Here is a 19,278-nt window from a genome sequence, read left to right as displayed (position 1 = left end):
AGACATACTTTAGCATTTCGACACAGTGTCACAACATGTCGAGGTTCCCACTCACCGAGCGGCATTGTTGCCTAGAGACAAGTGGAAAAACATTGACTGAGGAGGCAAATACTGACCGGCTGAACAAAGAAAGTCTTTGTTGACAGGGTTGGTATCTGTGTTGCACTTTGCTCTCGGTGGAACTCTGATTGAGTAGAGTGGAACTAACCAGAGGTGTCGGGTACAGAAGTGTGGGGGAGGGGACACAAGGGGTGTGTACTTGTCTGTTTCTGTGTGAACACACTTTTTTATGTTTATGTTTGACAGGTGTATCTGTCTATGCTATGCATAAATGAGAATTGCGAAAGTTCTCTAGTGGAATACTGAGATGACTAATGTTGATATTGGAGCAGAATCAAAAGGACATGTAGAAACTGCAGTTCCTGCAAGGGGACCATGTTTGAAATACGCAATCACTCACAGACACACGCATACACACATCCTTGCGCAAAACACACCAAATATGCGCACACACACACACACACACACACACACACATACACAATACATTAATAATAAAAAAAATGCATAGTCAGACCGGGTTCTAAATAATGTCCTTTAAAATGGCTGTTCTTATTATTGCTATTGCTGTTATATTGGTGAGTCTGCTGTCGTCGTCTCCCCGACACACACACACACACACACACACACACACACACACACACACACACACACACACACACACACACACACACACACACACACACACACACACACACACACACACACACACACAGCTCTTGCTTGTAGATAGGGGTGAGTTCATAGAAGGGATGGATAACCACCTAGCTTACATTGTGGTCAAAATAAATGTTAAACTGCTGTCATCATGTGTGATCTTTTCCTGTTGTATACACAGGTTGTTAAAACACTGTAATTGCTGCCTTGGTTACAGAAACCAAGGCTTGAGTCTTGTGGGGGAGTGACATCAGCTTTAGGTGACATTGTTTACAGCTGTGAAACTGCAACCACAATTTGTTTCTTTTGACCATCTGGCAGATGCCTGGAACTGATGTGGTTGGTATTTTCTATTGACGATTGAATGTTTATCAGTTCCGGACCATTTCCTTGTCAATCCACACAATACAATTGAAGTCAGAAGTTTACATACACCTTAGCCAAATACATTTAAACTCAGTTTTTCACAATTCCTGACATTTAATCCTAGTGAAAATTCCCTGTCTTAGGTCAGTTAGGATCACCACTTTATTTTAAGAACGTGGAATATCAGAATAAAAATAGAGAGAATGATTTATGTCCGATTTTATTTATTTCATCACATTCCCAGTGGATCAGAAGTTTACATACACTCAATTAGTATTTGGTAGAATTGCCTTTAAATTGTTTAACTTGGGTTAAAAAAAAATGGGTAGCCTTCCACAAGCTTCCCACAATAAGTTGGGTGAATTTTGGCCCATTCCTCCTGACAGAGCTGGTGTAACTGAGTCAGGTTTGTAGGCCTCCTTGCTCGCACATGCTTTTTCAGTTCTGCCCACACATTTTCTATGGGATTGAGGTCAGGGCTTTGTGATGGCCACTCCAATACCTTGACTTTGTTGTCCTTAAGCCATTTTGCCACAACTTTGGAAGTATTGTCCATTTGGAAGACCCATTTGTGACCAAGCTTTAACTTCCTGACTGATGGCTTGAGATGTTGCTTCAATATATCCACATAATTTTCCTCCTCATAATGCCATCTATTTTGTGAAGAGCACCAGCCCCTCCTGCAGCAAAGCACCCCCACAATACAATGCTGCCACCCCCGTGCTACATGGTTGGGATGGTGTTCTTCGGCTTGCAAGCCTCCCCCTTTCTCCTCCAAACATAACAATGGTCATTATGGCCAAACAGTTCTATTTTTGTTTCATCAGACCAGAGGACATTTCTCCAAAAAGTACAATCTTTGTCCCCATGTGCAGTTGCAAACCGTAGTCTGGCTTTTTTATAGCGGTTTTGGAGCATTGGCTTCTTCCTGTCTGAGTTCCTCAGTTATCTTCACAAGGTCCTTTGCTGTTGTTCTGGGATTGATTTGGACTTTTCGCACCAAAGTACGTTCATCTCTAGGAGACAGAACGCGTCTCTTTCCTGAGTGGTATGACGGCTGCGTGGTCCCATGGTGTTTATACTTGCATACTATTGTTTGTACAGATGAACGTAGTACCTTCAGGCATTTGGAAATTGCTCCCAAGGATGAACCAGACTTGTGGAGGCCTACAATTGTTATTCTGAGGTCGTGGCTGATATCTTTTGATTTTCCCATGATGTCAAGCAAAGAGGCACTGAATTTGAAGGTAGGCCTTGAAATACATCCACAGGTACACCTCCAATTGACTCAAATTATGTCATTAGCCTATCAGAAGCTTCTAAAGCCATAACATCATTTTCTGGAATTTTCCAAGCTGTTTAAAGGCACAGTCAACTTAGTGTATGTAAACTTCTGTCCCACTGGAATTGCAATACAGTGAATTATAAGTTAAATAATCTGTCTGTAAACAATTGTTGGAAAAATTACTTGTGTCATGCACAAAGTATATGTCCTAACCGACATATTTGTGGAGAAAGAAATTTGTGGAGTGGTTGAAAAACGAGTTTTAATGACTCCAACCTAAGTGTATGTAAACTTCCGACTTCAACTGTACATATTATACATGGCTTGGACTGTAATAACATCTCATTTAATTTACTTTTGAAGGAATAATTACCAGCTCCCTTACATCACATCCCACTGTGCACAGACTTCAGTTCAAAATCCAATTTTGATTAACATTTGGTTGTCAACATACATGAATTCAACTTGATTTGGATTTAGGTAAACAAAAGTGCTCAGTTCCTTTACGTTGATGACCTTTTACAAATCCAATCAGTTCCACGTTGATTCAACGTCATCACATGTAGTTTGTTGGTTGACATGACGTGGGAACAGCGTTGATTCAACCAGTTTTTGCGCAGTGGAATTTCTGCTCCTGATACTTTGATCATAAATATGAGAGTGATCATGAAACACACTTGTTTGTAACATCCCTAGAAGAAATGGTGCTTTTTGTTACAGTACAGTCGTGAGACAAAGTTCAGATTAGTATCAAAAGTGAGTTGAACACATTCTCCTCCTCATCCCAAAAAGTCTGTACAAAAGTATCTGGCTTGGGACTTGTGCGAGGTGAGAGAAGGAACACTTCTCAGAGGTGACGAATTCTACTGACAGCCCTCATGTTAGTGTATTCTAACTGTGCTGAACAGACAAGGAGAGGAGAAAACCCTTGACCTCTGCCCAGAGTCTCAGACACAGCATGGCATGATTGGCATCAATAACTATCTGTGAAAGTCAAAACAACGACTGGAATGCAGGTCTCAGTGGAACTGGGGCACCTCCAAGGGCAATGCAAGATAGCCAAGCACTAGCTGGATGTGAATTTCCACAGCGTGGCTCTGACTTGGGTCTGCACACAGTGCCATGGGATCGAACACTATCATAAATCTGTCAGTGCTAGCATCCCTGTTGTGTCATTAAGATAGACGGCCACTGATATCACACCACGTCTCTCGCCTCGGTTATCATAGCGTGATTCATCATACGACCATAAAAGAATGTGCCGCAATAACTGTCATGACAAGGGAGCAGTTTGTTTCACAACTATTATGAAGGGATGTTGTTGCAGTGGAGAAAGTTGACAACACATCAGGAATGGAGGCTGGTAAGGGGCCAGCCAGTTGACTTAGGCAACAGTCAGACTGGTTCTCAGTGTCAACCACACCCTGTTCTTATCAGCTATATGCTACAGACAGTAGTTACTACACTGCTGTGAGATATACGTGGGGTCAAGAAAGACATAACAATCACAGCTTACCATCATTTAGGTAACCGCTGTGATTATACACAGCTGCTGTACAAATAGTGGAAAGAAGACACATTATGACATCCTTAATCAAATAAGATCATGTATCTCTTTTGGTGGCGAGATAATCAAAAAGCAAAGCCATCCAGGATATTTAGTCATCATTCTGTTTTTGCATTAACATGTAATGTTCCCTTGACCAAGGAACTTAACCCCGTAAACTGCTCATTGGGCATTGCACTGTGGATGCCCTCTGCTCCAGGCTCTCCAACCTAATGTGTGTGTGTGTGTGTGTGTGTGTGTGTGTGTGTGTGTGTGTGTGTGTGTGTGTGTGTGTGTGTGTGTGTGTGTGTGTGTGTGTGTGTGTGTGTGTGTGTGTGTGTGTGTGTGTGTGTGTGTGTGTGTGTGTGTGTCTCGGGGGGGATGGGGGAAAAAAGCAGAAGACAAATGTCCATCTCATCTGGACTAATACTGAAAGAAAACGGTAAAAATTAAAAATAAATTTAAAAAATACAGTAAATCGTAAACAGGTGTGACATACAGATAAGCATGTAACAAAATGGAAGATGATAAGTATACAGTAGTCGTGATTTGTTCTTCATTAACATGTCTGTTATAGTTAGTGGAATGTAATTTGCCTTCATATGCCCATAAACAGGCATTCTCCACAGGGAACCGCACAGTGTACACAATGCAACATACTTGTCACAAGATAAACATATGATATTTGTTTGGTTCAACCAAATGTGGTACAAATAATTGTAGGCCTATATAGCTAGTTACCTAACAATGATGTAGCTACAGTATTGCATAACACTGCTACAGTAACTGTCAGAAAGGAATGTGAGCCGTGAGGCACATTTTCCAACCAAGTTGGCACTGCAAGTGAACGTATGACTCAGTTTTTCCAAACTTTGAATGCTTTTGTAAAAGTCCAGTGCACTTACCTGACCAGTGGGACTAGACAAACTAGCTACTTTTCTATAGTGTGCTTTCATTCTGGCATGTTTACAATACCATAAATCACTGGTGTTGGTCTTAGTGACTAAAATATTCACTGATTCAGATAAGGATTTTAGTGTACCACGGTGGTACCACACTGACATCCAGTGTTTGATTCTCTCCATTACAATGGGTGTGAGACATAGAGAGCGAAAGAGAGCACATACCCTATCTTTGTGGAAAGTGCGCTATCCATCTCTATGCCTCACACCAATCATATTGAGTTCAAGGTGGTTTACCAAAGTGGATGGTGTCCTCTAGTGGAAGAACACTAGAAGAAAGGCTCTCCGAGTTGAAACGACCATACGCCAATATGTTTGCACCTCTGTGAACTTCGTACTCCAATCCAGGGATGGAAGGTATCGCTGTACTCCTAATTATCCCACAACAATTTACGGCAAATCCAGAGGCTATAAATACTACTACTTTTTTATTTTGGTTCTCATGCTTGGTAGCTGATAGATCATTCTTGAATTGGGGTGACATTTGGGCATGGCATTTTAGGCAAGGTTCCCATTCCACCATGCTGAATTCTCTGAATCTGCAGAGAGAAAAAAAACATACTATATCTCACAATTTCTAAACACAACTTAGCTCAAATTTGAATGAATACGATTGTAGACTGAATGAATGACTGAATCATGTAGATTGTGGCCGAAAGGCTGCTGTCTAACTTTACGGCATACTGGGGGGTCCATAGTAAAAGCACTGATGGGAGTCTGACCACTACCAGCAAATAGGGTGTCAAAATGATGGGAGCTTTCCTTAGCTCAACAGCCTATCAAGCATGTAGAAGAATAGCAAGAACAACTTATAACCAATACTGACCGTCAGGTGGGACTTCCATTGGTGCCATCAGAGCATACATATCTGTCACGAACAGCTGTGGTCCGGGTTTGCCACTCTGGCTGAGGGCCTCAGTTATGTTCCCATCCGGGTTCAACTGGGGGTTAGGGTCACCCCACAGACCTGCTGTAAGTAGGGGGAAAACTTAGACACCAGACATCTACCATTGATTGGCTGAAACAGTATGAGAAGTTAAGTCTCATGTAGGCACCTGCTGGAATATTTATACCCTTGGGAAGACTGCCAGAGTCCCCCAGATAGCCTGTGTTCCCCATTGGTGGAGGGAGGTACATCCCAATTGGTGAGGGATGTGGTAGAGGCTTGCTCTGTAAAAAGATATATCAATACAATTGAAAAACAATTAGTAAAAGCAATTTAAGAACACACAGTTCATACAATTTCTTTGCTCTGATTTAAAATGTCAGTTGAAAGTTCATACCTCCTCCTGTGGTACGCTCATATCCACCCACCTGTTGAGCATAGGATTCCAGACAATCTGACAGAAAATTATAGGAATGAGAATCAATCTTTAGCCATCTACCATTCTCTCGATAAACCATCAACTATCCCTCGATAAACATTTTCCATCTACAAACTCAGTGTGCAAAATATACAAAGATTCTGTGTTTTAGTCCACTAATGTTTCAGAACAGGATATGAAGAGCAGGTTTCTTACAGATTTTGGGGAATCCTCTGGCAGGAGTGCCTCCTTCTTACGACAAAAGCCAAGCCAGCCCTCTCCGCTGGTCTTGGCCCTCACAATGAGAGGCTCAGCAGCAGGTACACTCTGGACCACGGGTCGTTGAGCAGGGCAGTTGGGGATCGCAGGACATTTAGTCACGGGGCTGTTTTTCCAATCCTGGTCCAGGACATCCACGTATCTGCTCCGTGGGTCTGTGACAAGTAGGACAGACGGACATAACCTCAACCCTCTGTAGGCAGTACAGGGCACCAGCATGATTAAAGGCAGGTTGACATTTATTGGGATGATTCATGTACTGAAGGCAGTTCTTCAGAGTGGTCACTAGCTGGCACAACCACAAAGTCATAAAATCACATTAAACATACCCCTTACCTTAACCACACTGCTAACCTTATGCCTAACCCCAACCTTAAATTAAGACCAAAATGCACATTTTGTTTCCATACATTTCTTACGATATAGCCAATTTTGACATTGCTGCTGGCCAATCTAGCAGAAACCACTCAGCGCTGCCTCCAGGACAAGATTCATCCCAATAAACGTTGAAGCCTCAGTCTACATAAATGACACTATTCCTGTTAGTTACTTGCACGCTTACTCAAAGTCATACATGCCAGGCCTCTTGGTTCACTGCTGTTAAAAAAAGACTGTCTTTACTCACCTCTTCCATGTGCGCAGGTTGTTGGAACCTCATGGAGGGTGGTGGTGGAGGAGGATAGGTCTGTAATAAACATCAACCAAACAACCAAAATATGACACTGCTTATCATTAACATGACACTGCATATCAATGATATGACACCTCACTGTTTCAATAAGAGTGAGGTGAGTGACTTGAATATACATCTTGAAGTATAAGCTACATATTGCCTGCCTCATGGGAAATAAATATCTGTCATTTTCTGGAGTCTCCGTAGAGAGCTTGGGTTCTGCCTGGGCCCTCGCTGCTGGGAGGCACACCAAGCCACCGCTCCCCTGATGACTCAGCTGCTCCCTCTGTTTCAAGGAGACCTCTACCTTGGGTGGCTCCAGGCTCAACTCCAGGCCCATCACCTCATTGCATTGAGGGATATCAGCCACAACTGGGTGGACTGCCTGATGCTGATTTTCCCTCAGTAAAGCTTCTTGGCACAGCTGTGTTGGAGGACCAACTGGATCCTCTGGACATCCTGGGCTCATGGTGGGAGGTGGGGGTGGAGGTAGAGGATAGGTCTGTAATAGGTCTGTGCTTCTACACCTGCATTGCTTGCTGTTTGGGGTTTTAGGCTGGGTTTCTGTACAGCACTTTGAGATATCAGCTGATATAAGAAGGGCTATATAAATAAATTTGATTTGATTAATAAACATCAACAAAGCATCCAAAATATGACTCTGAGTATCAATAATATGATTCTGTGAATCAATGATATGACACTGACACGGCCGGCCCGCTCATTAGGCAGGATTAGGTGGCCGCCTGCGGTGGCAGATTGACGAGGGCAGGATTTTCTATGCTAAACTGACCAAGATACACCTCCAACAAGAACACATAGAACCTCACATAATTCTGCCCAAAAACAATGACAATTTCTCTCAACCAGTGGCAAATGGGCTTTTTAGGTGAGCGCTGATTCCGCCCTTTGATAAGCAGTGCCCACTTTGTCAAAGGCAAGGGCGCAAAATATTTTGCTTGTCCATTCCCCAGGGTGCTGTTGGAGAGATGCATCTCTGAAGCGCTCCACCAACGTTTCATCAACAACAACAAAAACAAAAAAGAGTATGTGGCCTTTTCTGTAGCCTACAGGCTGGAGATAAAATGTATGACAATGTAATGAGACGGACACTTTTTACATTTTCTCCGATTTCTCCGATTAAATAGCCTAACCTAAATGGCATTCATTAACAAACAACATATCCTAAAAATAGGACAGGTCAAAGTAAAATGGACAATATGGAATGGACAATCACAACTGTTGTCCAGAAGTTTCACCACATTGTCATGATCAGTGGTTTCAAGTTTGTATCCTGATCATAGAGAAAAATAAAATACTTCTGCATTTTCCGCATTGTAAACACATTGCAAATAGGCTCAAGATAACGCTTGATAAAGTTGGGTAGCAAATATTCAGAGCTTAAATAGACAAATTGATTAGTCACAGGAATCAGGACTATTAAAGCCAATGCAATGGCCTGTTTTATAAACGGTAGGCTTACCACATAGATGGGCGTTCATAAAATTCAAATTCAGGCAACACTGTAGGCTACACGTCAGTAAGCACGGATCGACGCTGATGCCGGTCCGGACCAAATCTGAACCAATCATAGACGTCTATGTTTGGTTCAGATTTGAACCAAACATGTTTGGTTCAGATTTGGTGCGGTCCAGACCAGCCTTGATTTGGCCCAAACATAGACATCTATAAATTACTTATTTTCAACTTTTATTCCGAACCAGAAATTTGCCTGATTTCAACATCCGGAATATACATATTTTCAACATCAGGAAAATAGGTATTTTCACCTTTCATTCAGAACCTAAATTGAACCTAACTTCACCGTCTGGAAAATACGTATTTTAGACGTCTTTTCAACGTCATTTTGCTTACTGTGACTATTATAGTTTTACGGAGGTCAGCATTTTTTGGTCCCGCTTATGGCGGCAGAACCGCAAGGACCGGCCCTGGACACTGATATTGGGCATTTGATCATTTTCCATAGTCCATTGGCCCCTAAGACCCTCACAAACTTTTACAGATGCAAAATTGAGAGCATCCTGTCGGGCTGTATCACCGCCTGGTACGGCAACTGCACCGCCCGCAACTGCAGGGTTCTCCAGAGGGTGGTGCAGTCTGTCCAACGCATAACCGGGGACACATTGCCTGCCCTCCAGGGCACCTACAGCACCCGATGTCACAGGAAGGCCAAAAAGATCATCAAGGACATCGACCACCCAAGCCACGGCCTGTTCATCCAGCTACCATCCAGAAGGCAAGATCAGTACAGGTGCATCAACGCTGGGACCGAGACACTGAAAAACAGCTTCTATCTCAAGGCCATCAGACTGTTAAACAGCCATCACTAGAAGGTCAACCACCAGGTTACTCAACCCTGCACCTTAGAGGCTGCTGCCCTATAGACATGGAATCACTGGTCACTTTAATAATGGAACACTAGTCAACCACATTCTGTTCGAAGGAGATTGGAAACCCAAATTGGTCTACACGGACAAGTTCTGGCCTGGTTTAGATATTTCTCTGTCAGAAAGATAAGTTTGTCTCTGTGGATGGTTTGTCCTCTGACAAATCAACTGTAAATTTCGATGTGTTCCTCAAGGTTCCGTTTTAGGACCACTATTGTTTTCAGTATATATTTTACCTCTTGGTGATGTCGTTCGGAAACATTATGTTAACTTTCACTGCTATGCGGATGACACACAGCTGTACATTTCGATGAAACATGGTGAAGCCCCAAAATTGTCCTCGCTGGAAGCCTGTGTTTCAGACATATGGCTGCAAATGTTCTACTTTTAAACTCGGACCAAACAGAGATGCTTGTTCTAGGTCCCAAGAAACAAAGAGATCTTCTGTTGAATCTGACAATTCATCTTGATGGTTGTACAGTCGTCTCAAATTAAACTGTGAAGGACCTCGGTGTTACTCTGGACCCTGATCTCTATTTTGACGTACTGTCACGAATCCCGCTTCCTGAGTCTGTTTTTGCCTGTGTTCTGTCCTGGAGTGTTTTTTCCGGTGTCCTGGAACGCACCCTGTCTGGTTGCCGGGCGACGTAGCTAGTTGGAAGATCTCTGAGTACCCGCACCTGTATCCCATCAGCTATCTGCACACCTGGTCCTGATCATCACCCCTCCACTTCATAAGCGCTGACCTGACATCCATTCACTGCCGGATCGTTAGCCATGAACAGTATGTTGTGCCAGCGAATCAGCCTCCAGTTTGATAGAGATGTTTTGTTGTTTTGTACGTCTTGCTTGCCTTGAACTTACCTCCGTTTGTTCTGTCTACAGTCATTCATCCGGAACACTCACCCCATCCCTGCCTGGTCGTCGGTGGCTTCTGTTACTCCCTTGGATCTGCCTATTCACTCCCATCAACTCACCTCCACTGCCCGCTCCGCCACCTGGATCTTTCTACCGCTACGTTTAAACTTGTAAATAAATACTCACCTTCGTCCTACTCTCCTTGTCCTAGTCTGCTTCTGGGTTCAATTGTAGAAGAAGCGTGACACATACATATCAAGACTGTTTCAAGGACAGCTTTTTTCCATCTACGTAACATTGCAAAAATCAGAAACTTTCTGTCCAAAAATGATGCAGAAAAATTAATCCATGCTTTTGTTACTTCTAGGTTAGACTACTGCAATGCTCTACTTTCCGGCTACCCGGATAAAGCACTAAATAAACTTCAGTTAGTGCTAAACACAGCTGCTAGAATCTTGACTAGAACCAATTATCATATTACTCCAGTGCTAGCCTCTCTACACTGGCTTCCTGTTAAGGCAAGGGCTGATTTCAAGGTTTTACTGCTAACCTACAAAGCATTACATGGGCTTGCTCCTACCTATCTTTCCGATTTGGTCCTGCCGTACATACCTACACGTATGCTATTGTCACAAGAAGCAGGCCTCCTAATTGTCCCTAGAATTTCTAAGCAAACAGCTGGAGGCAGGGCTTTCTCCTATAGATCTCAATTTTTATAGAATGGTCTGCCTACCCATGTGAGAGACGCAGACTCAGTCTCAACATTTAAGTCTTTATTGAAGACTCATCTCTTCAGTAGGTCCTATAATTGAGTGTAGTCTGGCCCAGGAGTGTGAAGGTGAATGGAAAGGCACTGGAGCAACGAACCGCCCTTGCTGTCTCTGCCTGGCCGGTTCCCCTCTCTCCACTGTGATTCTCTGCCTCTAACCCTATTACAGGGGCTGAGTCACTGGCTTACTGGTGCTCTTCCATGCTGTCCCTAAGAGGGGTGCGTCACTTGAGTGGGTTGAGTCACTGACGTGATCTTCCTGTCTGGGTTGCCCCCCCCTTCGGTTGTGCCGTGGCGGAGATCTTTGTGGGCTATACTCGGCCTTGTCTCAGGATGGTAAGTTGGTGGTTGAAGATATGCCTCTAGTGGTGTGGGGGCTGTGCTTTGGCAAAGTGGGTGAGGTTATATCCTGCCTGTTTGGCCCTGTCCGGGGGTATCGTCGGATGGGGCCATAGTGTCTCCAGACCCCTCCTGTCTCAGCCTCCAGTATTTATGCTGCAGTAGTTTATGTGTCGGGGGGGCTAGGGTCAGTCTGTTATATCTGGAGTATTTCTCCTGTCTTATCCGGTGTCCTGTGTGAATTTAAGTATGCTCTCTCTAATTCTCTCTCTTTCTTTCTCTCTCTCGGAGGACCATGCCTCAGGACTACCTGGCTTGATGACTCCTTTCTGTACCCAGTCCACCTGGCTGTTCTGCTGCTCCAGTTTCAACTGTTCTGCCTGCGGCTATGGAACCCTGACCTGTACACCGGACGTGCTACCTGTCCCAACCACTATGATTATTATTATTTGACCCTGCTGGTCATCTATGAACATTTGAACATCTTGGCCATGTTCTGTTTTAATCTCTACCCAGCACAGCCAGAAGAGGACTGGTCACCCCTCATAGCCTGGTTCCTCTCTAGGTTTTTTCCTAGGGTCTGGCCTTTCTAGGGAGTTTTTCTTTGCCTTCGTGCTTCTACACCTGCATTGCTTGCTGTTTGCGGTTTTAGGCTGGGTTTCTGTACAGTACTTTGAGATATCAACTGATGTAAGAAGGGCTTTATAAATAAAAAATGATTTGATTTAGGCACTTTAATAGTGTTAATGTTTACATACTGCTTTACTCATTTCATATGTATACACTGTATTCTATTCTACTCTATTTTAGTCAATGCCACTCCGATATTGCTCGTCCTGAAATGTATATATTTCTTAATTCCATTCTTTTACTTTTAAATTTGTGTGTATTGTTGTGATTTGTTAGATACTGCTGCACTGTTGGAGCTAGGAACACAAGCATTTCGCTACACCCACAATAACATCTGCTAAATATGTGTGTGACCAATACAATTTGATTTGATGAAATAATATAGTCAACAGTTTGTTAGAGGTTTACAAAATAATAAATGTTCTGAAAGCCTAGTATCAGGGGCGCCGTATGGGGGAGAAAGTTAGGACGATTCTAAGGGTCTGTGACTGACTGTAAGGGGTGCGTAACTGGTGGCAGGGAAGTCAGACACAGGAGAGCAGAACTAGGTAATAGCCGGAGCAGTTTAATTCCAAAACCAACGGCATCAAGAAAATAACCACTTGGGTACAAAACCCGACGCACACCAGTCAACATGTGCACTTACAAACAAACAATACCACACAAAGACATGGGGGGGAACAGAGGGTTAAATACACAACACGTAATGAGGGAATGAAAACCAGGTGCGTGGGAAAACAAGTCAAAACAAATGGAAAATGAAAAATGGGTCGGAGTTGGCTAGAAGACCGGTGACGTCGACCGCCGAACACCGCCCAAACAAGGAGAGGAACCGACTTCGGCAGAAGTCGTGACACTGACAGGGGCCCTAAAAAAAATGTTATATTAGGTACATTGTTTTCAATATTAAATTAAATTATTAACCATCATCATTAATATAATATTTTATTTCAAATGTACTAATAAAACTAACGGTTTCGTTTTCTTTCCTTGTTTTTGGCAAAAAGTAAACATCCAAAGAGCCTCTGTATTGCCCAACCACGGCGAGAACGGTACATGCTGTTAGGGAATTGCGAGTTAGGAGTGCCGGTGGAGCATCATGTCTCAGCTTCCTAAAGAAAAATCTGGCTTCCAAAAACAAAAAGAAAGAAAAGAAAGACAGGAATGAGAAAAGAAAGGGCGACAGTATGTCACCCAATTTTTCACAAAGGAAGGTGGGTGTAGTCCGTGAGTGGAGGAAATTAACCTGTTAGCTTACTATGTGCCCTGTCCCTCTGGCCAGGGTAAACGAAGCAGTAACTTTGTGTATTTAGCTTATAGCCCATTTGTTTGTCTGAAAATGTGAATGGGATCAATTTAATTAATCAATAAGCACAACAGCTGACATTGACTGTGAGTTAAATTTTTATTAGGCCTACAGTTGCATAGGGCATGACTACACGATACAAACCTGTCACACCCTGATCTGTTTCACCTGTTCCTGTGATTGTCACCACCCCCTCCAGGTGTCGCTTATTTTCCCCAGTGTATTTATCCCTGTGTTTCCTGTCTCTCTGTGCCAGTTCCTCTTGTATGTTTAGTCAAGTCAACCAGCGTGTTTTTCCCGTACTCCTTTTGCTATTATCCTTTTTCTAGTCCTCCCGGTTTTGACCCTTGCCTGTTTCTGGACTCTGTACCTGCCTGCCTGACCATTCTGCCTGCCTTGACCACGAGCCTGTCTGCCACTCTGTACCTCCTGGACTCTGATCTGGTTTTGACATTTTTGCCTGTCCACGACCATTCTCTTGCCTACCCCTTTGGATTATTAAACATTGTAAGACTCCAACCATCTGTCTCCTGTGTCTGCATCTGGGTCTCGCCTTGTGCCTTGATAAAACCTGCATAAAGCAAGCTCAGCTTTGAGTTTTATTGTCCAATGATATTGCTTTCTCTGTGTATGTGAAACCTCCGTAGTCCTTCTTTAAAATATAATGAATATGAAGTCCAAGGTTGCTGCAGTTTGACAGGGTTTTCATCCTCCCCAAGGCCAGGAGTTTTTCCATTTGTTTTTTTTTTTAAACCAAGTGACCTTATAAGAACAACTCTGGTCCAATCATAGCCCATATTAAATATGTTTCCAACCCAAGGCGCAAAATAAATCAGGGAGACGGACCTGGAGGAGCGAAGGGTGCGTGTGGAGCAGGAGGGTAGAATGAGGTCAAACAGGTACTTGGGTCCAGAGTTGTGGATAGCTTGGTAGGTGTGAAGCAGGATATTGTAGTCGATGCATGAGCATATGGAGAGCCAGTGGTTGAACAGCACTGGGAGGATGTGCTCCCAGGGGAAGGTGTGGGTGAGGGCACATGCAGCACAGTTCTGGACATTTTGTAGCCTGTTCAGGCAGATGACGCAACAAAAAAGGTGTTACAATAGTCTAGACGGATGAAATAAAGGCGTGGATGAGTCGCTCAGCTGCAAGTTGTGGCAGCATAAGTCGTAACCTGGAAATGTTCCGTAGATTAAAACATTTTACTTTGGTCATACTCTTGATGTGGGCTTCAAACAAGAGCTTACTGTCAAATATCTCACGCAGGTTGCGAACCTCAAAGGAGGGGAGGACCTTGACACCATCAATATTGAGGCTGTAGCTGCTGATGTGGTTTATGATGGTTCGAGTGCAAATCAGGACGACCTCTGTCTTTTTGCAGTTTACAGTGCATTCGGAAAGTATTCCGACTTTTTCACTTTTTCCACATTTTGTTACGTTACAGCCTTATTCTAAAATGGATGAACAGGTTTTTTCCCTCAACCTACACACAATACCCCATAACGACAAAGCAAAAACAGGAATTTAGACATGAAAATGTATTAAATATAAAAACTGAAATATGACATTTACATAAGTATTCAGACCCTTTACGCAGTACTTTGTTGAAGCACCTTTGGCAGCGATTACAGCCTCGAGTCTTCTTGGGTATGACGCTACAGTACAGTACAACCTTGACACACCGGTATTTTGGGGAGTTTCTCCCATTCTTCTCTGCAGATCCTCTCAAGCTCTGTCAGGTTGGATGGGGTGCGTCGCTGCTTGAGATTTTTCTACAACTTGATTGGAGTCCACCTGTGGTAAATGTAATTGATTGGACATTAATTAGAAAGGCACACACATGACTATATAAGGTCCTACAGTTGACGGTGCATGTCAGAGCAAAAACCAAGCCATGAGGTTAAAGAAATTGTCCATAGAGCTCCGAGACAGAGTTGTGTCGAGCCACAGATCTGAGGAAGGGTACCAAACATTTCTGCAGCATTGAAGGTCCCCAAGAACACTGTGGCCTCTATCATTATTAAATGGAAGAAGTTTGGAACGAACAAGATTCTTCCTAGAGCTGGCCGCCCGGCCAAACTGAGCAATCGGGTTAGAAGGGCCTTGGCCAAGAACCCGATGGTCACTCTGACAGAGGTCCAGAGTTCTTCTGTGGAGATGGGAGAACCTTCCAGAAGGACAACCATCTCCGCACGACTCCACCAATCAGGCCTTTATGGTAGATTGGCCAGACGAAAGCCACTCTTAAGTAAAAGGCACATGACAGCCCACTTGGAGTTTGCCAAAAGGCACCTAAAGGACTCTCAGACCATAAGAAACAAGATTCTCCGGTCTGATGAAAGCAAGATTGAACTCTTTGGCCTGAATGACAAGCGTCACGTCTGGAGGAAACCAGGAACCGCTCATCATCTGGCCAAAACCATCTCTACAGCATCATGCTGTGGGGATGTTTTTCAGCAGCAGGGACTGGGAAACTAGTCAGGATCGAGGAAAAGATGAATGAAGCAAAGTACGGAGAGATCCTTGATGAAAACATGATCCAGAGCGCTCAGGACCTCAGACTGGGGCGAAGTTTCACCTTCCAACAGGACAATGACCCTAAGCACACAGCCAAGACAACACAGGAGTGGCTTCAGAACAAGTCTCTCAATGTCCTTGAGTGGCCCAGCCAGAACCCGGACCCAGATCGAACATCTCTGGAGAGACCTGAAAATAGCTGTGCAGCGACGCTCCCCATTCAACCTGACAGAGCTTGAGAGGAAATACAGGTGTGCCAAACTTGTAGCATCATACCCAAGAAGACTCGTGGCTGTAATCGCTGCCAAAGGTGCTTCAACAAAGTACTGAGTAAAGGGTCTGAATACTTATGTAAATGTGATATTTCCGTTTTTCTTTCTCAAAACATGTTTTTGCTTTGTCATTATGGGGTATTGTGTTTAGATTGATGTTATAGAATATATAGAATAAGGCTGTAACGTAACAAAATGTGGAAAAAGTTAAATGTCTGAATACTTTACAAATGCACTGTATAGCCTATCAGCTATACCAATATAATGTTATACCCCTGAAAGGGGGGAAATATGATAAATTATTCATACTGACATGTAGCAACAGTTCAATCAGTTGTAATGATGAATTGCATAAAATAATCAACTCTTTACATAGATATCTCTTTTTTCAAACTACGTAGCGTTCACATTTGTATTCCTAGGCATTACTAATCAAACTCTGCACAAAACAGACATAAATGGAGCACACATGATTGGATTATCACATTCACATGAATTACTATAATATTACTTACGATTCTGTATTAATATAATAAACTATAAAGTCCAGTCGGCAAATCGAGATATGATGAACAATCATATAAACAAAAACATATGACGTTTTAGAACTGTATTGTTTGCATTCTGATTGCAATTTAATGGAGCCCGAAAATAAATATACGCCATGTGGAGATGTTCATATTGAAACACATCTTTGTTTTTTTAGGTTCCTAACTTGTTTGATAAGATTAGTACAGATTTTCTTAGTGGACCCTGCATGGGGACCAGACCCCAAGTTTGTGAACCACTGTACTAACCTCTCTCTGATTGCTTCCTCTCTCTCTCTGTCTCCTCTGTTTCCTTCTGCATGCATTGCAGCCTGCAGAGTTATTATGTTATTATGAGAACTTAGAAGCCTATTTTTGCTCCTGCTAAGGTAGGCTCAGTTTAAAGTTAGCTTATTAGTTCATCCTTCTAGCTGGCTAAGTAGTAAGAGCCCTTCAACGTTACTGCAATAGATGTAAAAAAAACAAAACAAAAAAACATTTCACAGCCATGCCTGTGCACGTGACTTTCCCCATAGTCTCTTTGGGATGATTTCTCCTCTTCTCAGCTGTCTATCACAGCCTCCTGGTTTCCACCAATCAGAGCGCCCGAATGCACATTTGGACTCTGACCCCTCCCACTCAAGGTCAGAGTTGCTATCATTGTCTACAGACAATGATGCAAATTTGGCTGCCGACCAAGTTATCGGTGTGTTTATTTTAGGAAGAAGTGAGTTGTCGGGTGGGTTAATGCTACTTCATGGTGATTGACTGGAAGCAAGGCCTGATTATCTTGTTACATCTGTAGCTGAATAGTACTACTGCAGATTATGTATACTGAACAAAAAATATATCTATATTTCTGTCTGTAATAAAGCCCTTTTGTGGGGAAAAACTCATTCTGATTAGCTGGGCCTTGCTCTCAAGTGGGTGGGCCCATTGCTGCGCCCCTGACCAGTTATGTCAAATCCATAAATTAGGGCCTAATGAGTTTGTTTCAATTGACTGATTTCTTTCTTTGAACTGTAACTCAGTAAAATGTTTGAAATTGTTGCATGTTGCATTTATATTTTTGTTCAGTATATATTTCATGTGAATGTTGTTTATAATTGCATGTATTGCATTGAATACATGAGCGTTTTGCAGTATATTGTTATTGTTTAGAGATGGTTAAATCCTATATAGCCTGTAGTAGACTGTCCTCGTGCTCCTGCATGGAGAGTAAGATTTATGACTCTGTGGAACTAGACACAGATCAGATAAGATCTCCACCAGTCCTGAGAGAGAGGGCCATAAATCTCACCTGTCTAAGTAATTAGTTCTCTCTCTCTCCAGCGAGATGTTTATATACGGTACAGATGTAAATGTGTATGCTGTTATGTGAATATCCCTGCGTAGATGCTTTGCCGTTATTTCCTGTGTAGATATTCCTTTTGCATTGCTTACAACATTGTATATTTAAGCAATAGGGCACGAGGGGTGTGGTATATGGCCAATATACCACGGCTAAGGGCTGATCTTAAGCAAGACGCATCGCGGAGTGCCTGGATACAGCCCTTAGCCGTTGTGTATTGGCCTTATACCACAAACCCCCGAGGTGTCTTATTGCTATTATAAACTAGTTACCAACGTAATTAGAGCAGTAAAAATAAATGTTTTGTCATACTCGTGGTATACGGTCTGATATACCACGGCTGTCAGCCAATCAGCATTCAGGGCTCAAACCACCCAGTTTATAATTGTTCTTACCTATCAGAACCACAAGTCCATCCTATGTAAACTGATGATTTCTGTCTTTGAGTGTGAATACTGTAGTGTGTGGTGGTGATGAAGATAATAAGATAATTGGTCTAAGAAGCATCCGTACTGTTCTTGCCGGACAGTCTTTAGCGAGTCAGAACCAATTATATCAGCATTAAGTACTAGCGGGTGAGGGCATTCACAGGCAACCGCTCAGATGAGCTCCAGCTAGTCGTTTTTACAATAGAAGTTTCCTAACTGACTGATATAAAATATCTACAAGCGACTATTTACCGGTTTTGCACTCATTCTCTGAGAGTCGTTTTTTTTTATTCGAGCTCAGTCAGATCAAGAATAGCTTATAATTTTTCTGAGCTTTGATATTTACATTTTGACCTATCATTTATTTTCTTTATTGTGTACAAAATATACAGTACCAGTCAAAAGTTTGGACACACCTACTCATTGCAGGATTTTTCTTTATTTTTACTATTTTCTACATTGTAGAATAAAAGTGAAGACATCAAAACTATGAAATAACACATATAGAATCATGTAGTAACCCAAAAAGTGTTAAACAAATGAAAACAGATTTGAGATGTGAGATTCTTCAAATTAGCCACCCTTTGCCTTGATGACAGCTTTGCACACTTTCCGATTTCAAAAAGGCTTTACGACGAAAGCATAGCATGCGATTATGTTAGGTCAGCACCTAGTTACAGAAAAACACAGCCATTTTTCCAGCCAAAGAGAGGAGTCACAAAGAGCAGAAATAGAGACAAA

This window comes from Salvelinus namaycush, chromosome 2, assembly GCF_016432855.1.
Source record: "Salvelinus namaycush isolate Seneca chromosome 2, SaNama_1.0, whole genome shotgun sequence".
NCBI classification, from domain to species: Eukaryota; Metazoa; Chordata; class Actinopteri; order Salmoniformes; family Salmonidae; genus Salvelinus; species Salvelinus namaycush.
This window is presented reverse-complemented; position numbering follows the sequence as displayed.